Below are 11,943 nucleotides of genomic sequence, written 5' to 3'. Positions count from 1 at the left end.
CAGCTTTAGTTTTCCAAACTGAAACAGAGGTCACTGACTTCAGCATTCACAGACTTCTTCTCAGCATCCAGTTTCTGCAGATCCTACACAGTTCCCCAGATTTCAGAGGATATTTTTTCTGTGGATGGAGGATCCTACAAGTCTGAGAGCCTTAGCTCCCATTTCCTTGATGATGCCTTTTTTTTTTTTTTTTTTATTCATTGTCGGACACCAGATCCTTCTAATCCCAGTGCAAGATTTCATGTTCAAATTCCTTGCTTTAGAGCTGGGCTCTGACCTCCTCCAGCTACCTGCACAACATGATCTCTCTGGACAGGTAAGTCTCCCTCATTCTGGAGTAAAATATGTGATGGCACATCCTGAAGTTGTAAATGTGCTGAAATTAAGATAGTGCTGTGAAACATTTGCTGAATCAGTATTTTCTGAGCACCTTGTTGTGAGTTTTTTTGAAAATTTGTGAACAAGTATAACGATAGAAGCTGCTACGTTTAGGCCGTTTTGAAAGTTGTACAGTTTCAAATAGGAGACAAGATTTTAAAAATATTTATCTAAAATTTATTAGAAATGCTGTTTAAAATTATCTATGTGAATAGAGTAGAATAAATAATTTGTTTAGTAATGTAGATGAAAAAAGAAGCTTGTTCTTCTTCTTAAATGTCTATTGAGATGTCCTTGATTTTAACATTTTAACATTATGATAGTAGTGTATTAATGGAAAAAGATTATCATGACCTGTTCTGTCCAAGCATTCTGTGGTTGCTAGACATTTTCTTCACTAATGACTAGTGAAAAATCATGGTCACATGACACTGTCACACTGGATTCATACGTATGCAGATCCTCCTTGTACAAGTTGAGTGTCTGAATTAAGAAGTATGATTTCCAATTTCTCTTTCATGGAAAATATTCAGATTCCATTGTTTAATAAAGCATATGACAAAACTAAGTAGCAGGAGGTTACTTTTGATGGTTTGAATATTTTGTTAAAAGCAGGATGGTTAAAAATGTATTTTGTTGAGCAAAAGGGTGAGTTTTGCAATGACTTTCATGCACTATATGTGATGCATCAAGCAGTGAGCCATAGTACAAGGAAAGGGAAATTTAGAATGTCTAGCACCTCTGCAATTCTCCACTGATGCTGAACAATCACTAAGGATGGGCCTACAAATTTGCTGGAGCAATTATTTAAAACGTCAACTACAGGCTTAGAATGAAAAAAACCCCACACTTTTAAAAGCTGATTTTGCTTCATAGCATATTGCCACTCTTTTTCCTTGTTTACTTGGAGACTGATACACTTGGAAATCTCTGGCTATGGCATGTGCAGGGCACGGTGGGAGGGTGGTAGGGAGCACAGAGAGTCCCCAGCTTTCCTTGCCAGACCTTTGCTTTTAGAAGACAGAGAGATGCAAATGAGCATAACTGGGAAAGTGACTTATTCATGGAGAGCTGCATATAACCATAGACTCAGGAAATATGGTGCATGTGAAAGATATGGTCATCTAAGACTAGTCTTCACACCTGTCCTTAGAGAATCATAAAGATTGCCTCAAACAAACCTTGTTTAATGTCTCTATATTGAAAATAAAGACTGAAATGGGCGTTTGGATAAATGAACCTAGGGAGAGCTGATAGGTGATTTTGTTTAAATTCTTTTGATTGCAGCAGAAATCAAATTTATTTTGCTGGAGGGTGACTTACCAAGCAAAGCACATTAAATCACTCTGCTTCCAAGGGAGAGTGAAGCAGCAGATATATATCCATGCTGGAGAGGTAAGATGTCTGTTACATGCTCATTACACATATTTATGTCTCAGCTGCAAACTGAAAAGTATTCATGAATTTTATATATTTTGAAAGCGTTTCCAGGTATGCCTTTAGCTTTTCAGTTAAGTCTGAGCTTGTACAAACTGCAAATTCCCTCTATGCCTGCTATACTGTTTAATTTTTCACCCATCAAGAAGTTGTGGGAGTTTCACTGCAAGACAGTAGTATAGAGATGGCAAGATGCAACCAAGCATATTAAAGGATACATATTTTGTGCTAATGGCACAAACAGTGACTGTCAGGTCTTTACAGCACGAGCCCTGGAAAGTGTGTGATCTGGTTTTGTTTAAATTGACAACATCTTTGTAGGTTCACATTTTATATAAAGGTTGCAGTACTTATTGGCTTGTGTTGTCTTGTCTTGTTCCATGGCTGTTAGTCTCCAGCAGACCTTTAACAAGAAAGCTGCCACACGATCTGCATTTTCACTTTGAGGAAAGTTTTACTTTAGATTACCAGTGCTGATGCAGAAAGGATGGGAACCACCTTATTTTGGTCAAATTTGCCTTACGTTTCCTGCCTTGGACACATCTGTTGTTTGGATACAAGTCCATGCTCAGACACACATGTGTAGCTGTCCTGGCTTCAGCTGGGATAGTTAAATTTCTTCCTAGCAGCTGCTGTAATGCTCTGTTTTAGATTTAGGATGAGAATAATGTTGGTAATACTCTAATATTTTAGTTGTTGCAAAGCAGTCAAGGACTCTTCAGCTTCTCATTCTGGCCTGCCAACGAGAAGGCAAGGAGCACCCAAGAAGCTGGGAGTGGACACAGCCAGGACAGCTGACCCAAACTGGCCAAAGAGATATTCCATACCATATGGTGTCATGCCCAGTATATAACTGGAGGGTTGGCCAGGAGGCAGCATGGCTCAGGAACTAGCTGACATTGGCTTTGGGTAGTGAGAAATTGTGCATTTTGTAATATTATTATTATTATTATATTATCATAGTCGTCGTCGTCATCCTCCTCTTCGTTTTCTGTCCTATTAAACTGTCTTTATCTCAACCCATGAGCTTTACCTTTTTCCTTTTCGATTCTCTCCCCCATCCCACTGAGCAGGGGGGAGGAGTGAGCGAAGGGCTGTGTGGCTGTTTTAGCTGCCTGCCCAGGGAAACCGCAACGGTAGCACAAACACAAACAAGCATTTACTTGTGATGTGAAGAGACTAGGAAATGCTGGGGCTGTACATACCTGGCTACACCTTCTACTGTACGGCCCAAATGCCCGTAATGCCATTCTATTACTGCTGGCATAGTGAGAGCAAGTTGCTCAAGGCCTTGTCTCTCCCCAAGAGCAGGTTGTGAGGGTGCGTGATGGGAGGTGGGGGCAGCTGAGCACTGCAATGGGGTGCATGCTGCCTAGCACGCCTTGGAGATCATATAGAGCTTTTTTCTTCTTGCCCTTTTGTAAGTGGTACGGGAAGGAAGGAGAAGATGGGCAGTAATGCTAAATCTCTCACTAAGGAATATACTTTGCTCGGTAGTCAAAATATTCATTTAGAAACCTAGGAGGAAGTGATCCTTTTCAAACCTGAAAAGGGAACTCTCTGCTCTTTTTGCTATGCATTTACTGCAGCAAATACATTTAGTGAGAATGAGAAGATGCACACGTTGAGAGGATATATGGCAGAAACAAAGACTTGTTTCAGCTTATTAACTGTCTTGAGTGCTCAAGAGATTTTAATCCCTAATTGGAAAAAACAGCTTTTACAGTTCTGTATCATATTAAACATTCACTTCAGGTTAATGGAAATTTTTTGTTTCTACTTGTGAGAGGCATAAGAAATTTTACTAAAACAACAGGACATTTTAAAATAACCTCAAAATTTAAAATTCTTAAAACCAAAATTTGTTTCTTTGAAATAGCTGAATTATTTTTTTAAGATGTAATGAAATTAATATGATTTATAAACCATACCTAGATCATGGAATTATGGGGTCTTTTTTTTCTTCCGGAGAAAAAAAGTTTTGTGCAGAAAAGTGTCATTGATTTCAGTGTCTTAGGCTGCTTCCCTCTGACTATATAGAGATGAGTGATATCTGCACACTCGCACTGCTGATTATATTGTCAGTTGATGATAAAACAAGCCCCTGTGCCCACTCAAAACTGTTCCTTTTCATGTGCAAATATTAGCATTGTAGCTGGCTCTTAAATAGTTAATCTTATTTGTATGATCTGATACCACCATGGTCCATGCTGATTAGCACGTTATGAAATAACCTAATGTCCTTTCTCAATGTTTTCAAGTGATTAAGCTAGTGAAGAGAATCTGGAATTTAGTTTTGCTTTTCTAGACTGCAGCAATGAAAGGAATAATGAAAACATCTCCAATGGTTATACGAAAAATATTAGAAGATCTCAATCAAAGTAGTGGTAGAGCATCCATAGGCATATAGCCACATCTTTGTGTCACTAGGAGGAAGACTTAGATTTTAAAAATTCTCTGATGCTTCTAAAATTTGTGATGTTTTCACATTCTTCTCTCAGTCCAGAATAAGCCAGGTGTTCTTCCAATGAAGTATCGGACTATGGTCTATCAGATTTATATAAATAAGAGGAGACTAGAACCCGTGATCTGTAAAATCTTTTTGCCTGATTTTCTGTAAGTATTCAGAAGAGTAAGATTAAACTCTGTGAATGTGGGCAAATCCCACTGTATTAGCCTCAGGTTATTTGAAATCAAGGAGTCCCCCTTTCTTTACTAAGAGTACTGTGTAATATATTTACAGATGAGGTGTTACTTTGAAGTCGGGATCTTGTTTTTGATCAAAAGCATACAGCTTCCCTCATGTCTTTCAGAAAGAGACAGTAGTTATAGCGCACTGGTGTGGGGTTTTTTTTAATGTTTTGGACAGCAAAAATGACATTTACATGAAACAGCAATCCGGGGAATGTATGAGATAAGACAATTTCAACTTTGAGTTGAGAGAAAGTCTCACAAGCAGACTTTAAATCAACCAGAAGTAAGAGAATGTCATACTCACTTTGCCTCCCTTACCTGTTATTAATTAAAGTACTGATAAAGGAGGTCTGTCAACATTAATATGATGAAAAGTAAAACGTGTTTAAAATTTTCTAGATGAAAGTACTGTTAATGAGTATTACAGAAGAAAAGGTTTTGAGTAAATGCTCTTAATTCAGCATGTTTGTTTTAGAAGTGTGAATATACTACAGTAGAGCTTTTCAATCCACAAAGGGAAAGGGCATAGAGACTGACAATGCAGTATTTTTTTTTTGGTTCCTAAGGAGGATAGAGAAGGCACAATACAATTAGAAGGAAAACCACTTGAGTACTGGGTTGCTTAGTCTTTGTAGTCACTCAGGGCACTAACTTTATCAGGGCTGTGTATTTGGATCGATTATATTGTTTTTCTGGTGGTTTTATATTGACTGGCCATGGATTGTTGTATGATTTTTTTAAATGTAAACATGAATGTGTCTATCCTGGGGGGAAAAAGGGAATCTGGAAGAATAATATGCTGTGTACACACAGAAAGGAAACACCACTGAGGCATCTCTGTAAATATTTCTTTTAATAAAGAGTTTCTGGCTTATTGTACACCATGTAGTAGATCTGAATGTTGCGGATGGGCCAAGCATTGCAGCTGCTCTTTATGGACACATACGTAGTGTTATCTTGGCTAACAGTGGGAATAAGTTGCTCTATTGCTTTATTTTTGTGGCATGTTAATGTAGCATGGACTTTTTTTAAATGATTCTTTGAAGCAACAAAAGCTTCTTTACTGAGATCTGTGATAGCAGAGCTATCAAATATGTTATAGTACAAACCACATTGTAACACAAATATTGCTTTATCCAAGCATCATGTCTCTCACTACGCGTTGTAATCATGAAGTGTCCATGAAACACTTGCTCTCCCAGAAAAGGGGTATTAGGAAGCTATTTACTCTGTTTGCATCAAGTCTCTTTAGGTCACCTAGGAGCTCAAGATAAGCAAAACTAGTGCCATGTGGCTAGCTAGGTATTTATTGGTAAACCATACTACTTGTAGCCATCAGGGGGTCTGGACATCTGCATTATGGCAACTGCCTTCCCCCTTCAAGGAAATTGAGTGCCGTTGTTGGGAGCTAAGCAAGAATGTCAGTCTCAGCCCATGTCCCAACCAGCTTTGTAGCTTGTTTGGCTAAAGCTCAGGTTCCCGTATGAGCTGGCCTCCTGTTCAGATTCTGGCCTGGAGAGAAAAAGGGACGAAGAATTATGATCCACTCACATCTCTGTATGATTTAATATTTTTTTTAAGTAGGAGAAAACAAAAGCATTTTCTTTTTAATATAACTTTTTTATGATTTAGTATTCTTTAAATACTGAAACCAAAATGGTAAAAGTGTATAATGCCCACCCAGTCAAGTGGCTGTTTGTTGAAAAAAGGCAAACTAATATATAATACTAGTAGAAAAGTGCAGGCAAATAAAAGAATAAGGTCCAGCTACTTAACTTTCTGGAGAAAAAACGGCTATAACCATGCAAAGAGTGCTTGGATCCTGTTCTTCCAGTTACTGTATTGTGCTGGGTAGGATTCCATGAAGTAGATTTCTGCTGGTGAAATTTCTTCAGCAGAACTGGACTATTTTGTTTTCCACAGTATGAGTGAGCCTTATATGTTATATAAAGTTGCATAACTTTATTACATAATTCTTAGCCTTAAAATAAAATTATACAAAAGAACTTATAGCGTTGTGGTTTAACCTCAGCCGGCAGCTAAGCACCACACAGCTGCTTGCTCACTCCCCCTGAGTGGGATGGGGGAGAAAATCAGAAGAGTAAAAGTGAGAAAACCCGTGGGCTGAGATACAGACAGTCTAATAGGTAAAGCAAAAGCCGTGCATGCAAGCAAAGCAAGGAATTCATTCACCACTTCCCATCAGCCATCTCCAGGAAAGCAGGGCTCCATCACGCGTAACGATTACTTGGGAAGACAAACGCTGTAACTCCAAATGTGTCCCCTCTTCTTCTTCTGCCCAGCTTTATATGGTGAGCATGACGTCATATGGTATGGAATATCCCTTTGGTCAGTTGGGGTCAGCTGTCCTGGCTGTGTCCCCTCCCAGCTTCTTTACCACCTTCTCCCAACTTAACATGACCTTACTCACTGGTGAGGTGGAGTGAGAAGCAGAAAAGGCCTTGACTCTGTGTAAGCACTACTCGGCAGTAACAGAAACATGTCTATATTATCAACACTGTTTTCAGCACAAACCCAAAACATAGCCTCGTACTAGCTACTATGAAGAAAATTAACTGTATCCCAGTCAAAACCAGCACATAAAGACCTTCAGTAAGAAAAGGACAGGTCACCTTTGTCACTCAAAAAGCATTTGTGCAATCTGTAAATCAAACTTCTAACTCAACTTTGCATGTTGTATGTTATCTTTACATGATACAATGTGCTTAATATTTTTTTATGCTTAAATACAATTACAAACACTTAAAATAATCAATATTCCATGTACCTTTTTAAAAACTTTGTGGGCTTCCATGATGAGTCTGACCTGAGATGGGGTTATCTCTCTGGAGCTAGGAAGCACAGCTGTGAAAGAGAATAGTTTTGGCTAACCAAAACTATCAGAGAGACCCTAGAGACCATACCCTGATTTGAGATGTAACAGCAATACTTTTTGGGCTTTTTCTGGACATTATCCCTTGTGCTGACTTACTATGGCTTCTAGCAGCCTTCTGTAGAGTATTTCTACCTCAAACTCTCCATCTGCTTCCCAGGATCATCTCCCTCTCTTCCCAGTTATTTCAGTTTTCACTTTTTGAATTCTTTGTCTTTATATCCACTTATTCTCTGTTATAATAACCCCATATAAATAATTAAAACAAAGAAAAAGTTTTTTCCCATTTCTGATTGGCGGCACTAACAAGATATTTCTGTTTTTTATCATTTTACTGTGCTTCACCTGTCCTTTAAATTTTGGAATAACACCTACCTGTTGGTCTAGGTCTGTTTTGCACCTAGCTTAAGGGAGTACTGGTCTTTGTTAATTTGTAATGATACTATTATGTTTTAATTTAGTTTGAATCGGAGTTTCATCATCTTGAGTCCAAAGAACTGAATAGGAAAAAGTATCATTATTCCCAACTATAAGTGGAAATAAATAACAAAGAAAATAATCTATGTTATTATTTATCTTTTTCTAAATAATCCAAAATAATAAATTGTTCTTCCATCCTAGACCATAGCCTTCCTCTGAGGGAAATAGGAAATTAAATGAGATGTCAATAATGTAAAAAATCAAGATGCAATTAAAAAGCCTGGGAGTGTAAGGTCTTGGAAATAGAGGGCCTTTGGACCTTCACTTTGTGCTTCATAAGCAGAGCACACAAACTTTCACTCCAAAGTTGTATTCACCTCTACAACTTTGTCATGCGATTTCACAGCTAAGTGAAACAGCTTTTGATATTTTCCTTTTCCACATCAATCCTCTGTCTTTGTTTTTCTTCAAATGCTGATTTCTTTATGCTTCTGGTGCCCTGAGAAGTGTACAAAAGCAAGATGTAAAAAGAAAACCTTGGAAGTATTTTAACAAAGCAGCTTTGGTGTCTCGCATCCTGCCCAAATGTATGGGATTATATACAATGAAAGTACCATCTTTTCATTATTAATAATGTTATTAACTGAATAACAGAATGCTTTATAACTTTATAACCTTCCAAAATTAATTCCAAATTCTATAAAAATTGAATTGGTATAAATCTGTACCAATTCAGTGGAGTCATATATACCAATTTGTTTCTTACTTACATCAGCGTACTAGCTCCTGCAATTTAGCATGAAATTTCTCTTTCAACCTCCTGTTGATCTTAAAATGAAAATCATCGAACATCTGTCATAACTGCAGAATGGTGTATTTGTATGTCCGTCCATCTCTAAATAATATTTTTAAAAAGCCAATCCAAATACTTGGCGCTTCAAATGTCAATTAATCCATTGTTTGCAATTAACAGTGCAGAGTCCTATAACTGTTTAAAGAATGCACATTCGCAGGACAGCATAGCCTGTGCATGTCTGATGAGGACTGGTTATTTCTATTTGTCATGTTTGAAGTGTGATATATAGTCATTTCTAAAATGTGAGATGTTTTGGAAAAAAGACACAATGCACTTACATGAAATAGAATTAGATTTATTTTGTATAATTTCTAGTAAGTGCATTGTTACAAGATGCATACCGGAGAATGCTCGTGACCTACACACACCTTGAAAATTAGTACAAGGCAAATTAGCAGAGAGTCACAGAATTTGCCAAGGGCATTCTTTTTGGAGTGTTTAGAGAATTAACAAAAGGCGTTCAGCGTAGATGCTGTATGTATAAGGTGTAAAGTCAGTCAGCGTTGTTCATTTAAAAATACCACTGTCACAGACACGTACTCTGTTCATGTCTATAGACACTCTTAAAAATTGCTGGGTTTATAAAATAAATAAAGCTCACTTGCTATTTAAATCCATTGCTTTATTTGATTTTTATTTCAGAATTCTGAAGGTTTAAGAAGAACCAGTGTTTTGGCCCTCGGGCATTTCCCTTACCTGCTTAGGAGTGCCTACAGCCAATACTGACTTGGTTACAAATGTGAAAGCACCGTTTGTATGAATACCACAGATGCTATTATTTCTGAGGAACGAGAAGCAATTCTATGGCCTGATTCTCATGATGCTGATTTTTAAAACAGATCAAACATGGAAACAGCAGGGGAAAAAAATCAAAGATGTATTTCCTATTTAATATAAGCTCTTGGATGGAGTAACCATCCAGAATTAGATTTCAGAAGCATGATCCCTTTTCTTTGCAGAACGAAACATTATAGACTTATGGTACCAGGGGAAAAAGCTGGCTCTCCTAGTGCATGCTCTGTTATATAAAGTACTCAGGCTGCTGATTAATCTATGGGAGTTGGTAATCATTTGACTCTGGATATTTTGTTCAAATGTTTTTTTTCAGTGATTCATGAAGCTCTTATCGGAATTCAAAAAGCACTTCATGAATCAACCAGGAGCTTAAAAAAAAAAAATTAGCAGTAATGAGCTCATTTCCATAGAAATAGGACTAGGCTCACTGGTGGGTCAAACTGTTTTCTGCACTTCCACTTTCCAGTATTTTCCTCAATTCTTCTGTGTTTATTTCATGCATCATTATCTTCCATTTTCTGTATAACTAAACCATGCTATTTGGCTTTTTGTTCTCTAACCAGCAACTGCCACTTCAAGGTATTTCAAAATGGTGGTAAAAAATTGTCATCCATATTTCACTCAAGAAAGTTTAAAATTCATTGTCATCTTGAAACTCATTATTCATGACAGTTTCCTCAATAGGTTACAAATCATAGTTTGAAGTAGTCTTGAGCAAAAATTTATAATGCGCAAGCCTCTCCATTCCTGTTGGATTAGTAATGTGTTTTAATGATATTGCATTTGTATTCTTTCAGTTTTCTTTCATGAGACATCAAAGAAGCAACAGAATGTATCTTTCATATTCCAGACATACCACAATACTTCAGTGTTTTCCATTCCTTCAGATTCACTGCTAACCAAGATGAAAGCTAAGGTCTTGTGAGCAAAACCTAAGCCATCTGAAAAGAAATGTTATCCCTTTGAGGTTCTCAATTTGTTGGAAAGAGGGAATTACTTACAGTTTTATACACCACAGCATAAGACTTGTTTTGGCAGGTTCCAGAGAAGTAATCTTGTGGTCACATTCAACAGGCCAGTGTAGAAGATCACACGCTGGTGCTGGAGATGTTCAGATTGTTTCATGGGCTCTTATCCAGCAGATGAAGAAGGAACAAGAAAAAACATTTTATGGCTTGAAATCATATACACAGAATTCCTGCTGAAGGCTATGCATATTGTTAAGGAACAATAGAAAAGGTTGTAATAATCAGAAGAGGGAACTGGCTTGTGAATGGACTGGATTCACTTGTCCATATCTGTGTGTATGATGTAACTGTAAGCCAAGGTATAAATGTTGATGCTATTGAAATATATGTGTCTAGATATTACATTACCACTATATATACAAATGGCTAATATTCACATATGCGATGAAAAAGAGAAGTTGTTTTCAGTAGCTCAACATCGTACAATAGAAAACCTTGTGATCCTGGAAAACAAAGCAGTTCAAATAGGAAAATAATATTCTTGAAATCCCTTAAATAGAGGAAGAAAAATCTCTTCGGGAAGTACGCCACTGGAAGGGTATGCATCAGGTGAATCCACATCTGGCTCTGAAGATGAAAGACCAGTTCTGTGTGCATTAGAGTTGTAGATCTCCTAGGACGAATACTGTTGGATTACATTGTGTGATTAAGGGGAGAAGTGAACTGTATCTCTGCTGAAACTTGCATTTGTCTCAGTTCTGGAACAGGTAGAAATTGTATGCCACAACAAATGGCTTCAAAGAGGAAAACAAAAACTTGTTCTGGGAATAGACTTTCCAACAAAAGGTGGTGGAAGTGTGACCAGAAATTCTCATAGAGCAGAGACATGCCATGGAGTAGGAACAGGAGGGTGAAGCATACAAGGTTCATCTCCTTTTCAGGAGCCATAGTATTTTCTAAGTGAATATTACAAGTGGCATAGTGTAAGGCACCCGCTGCTTCCCTTCAGGAAAGAGAAAGGGTCTCCTAGTCTATCCTTTTACTTGTTTTTACCATACGTAAGTGTACATCAAATGAAAATTTGGTCTACCGTCTTCTGTATCACATTTTTTATGAGAGCAACACTACCGGGACCAATAATATGCGTATTTTAACACTAGGCAAAAGTGCAAATGGCTTTAAAAAGCAATTAGACAAAAGCACAGAGCATAAGGTCATTAGCGACTATTAGACAAAATGGACAGGGTAAAGCAATAGGTTTAATCCTCTCTAACTAGTGATTGCTGGAAGCTGTCTTCTCTGGAAAGTATGTCAGAGCAGGGTCACGGGGTATGAGCCCCATTTCTTGCACTCTCTCTTGACGTATCTGTGGTGAAATGCTGCTGGAGAAAGGAGGTCAGCCACACAGTGCTGGAGCAGCAGATCTTTTGCATTAGGAAGAGAGATATACCAAAGCTCCCCTTCCTTACTGGTTTGTGAAATGTGGCAGAATCATGATTCCA

General features: G+C 37.7%; 1 long non-coding RNA gene across 1 annotated transcript; it reads left to right on the top strand.

The window, feature by feature from the left end:
- The first annotated feature begins 207 nt into the window (after nt 1–207).
- On the top strand, nt 208–10,824 carry LOC142603752 (uncharacterized). Its single transcript, XR_012837637.1, has 3 exons — nt 208–316; nt 1,666–1,773; nt 9,321–10,824. It is a non-coding gene; the product is annotated as an uncharacterized LOC142603752 (long non-coding RNA).
- Nucleotides 10,825–11,943: the final 1,119 nt, after the last annotated feature.

Source organism: Balearica regulorum, chromosome 13, assembly GCF_011004875.1.
Source record: "Balearica regulorum gibbericeps isolate bBalReg1 chromosome 13, bBalReg1.pri, whole genome shotgun sequence".
NCBI lineage: Eukaryota > Metazoa > Chordata > Aves > Gruiformes > Gruidae > Balearica > Balearica regulorum.
The sequence above is the reverse complement of the archived record's forward strand: the minus strand, read 5'-3'. Positions and strand labels throughout refer to the sequence as shown.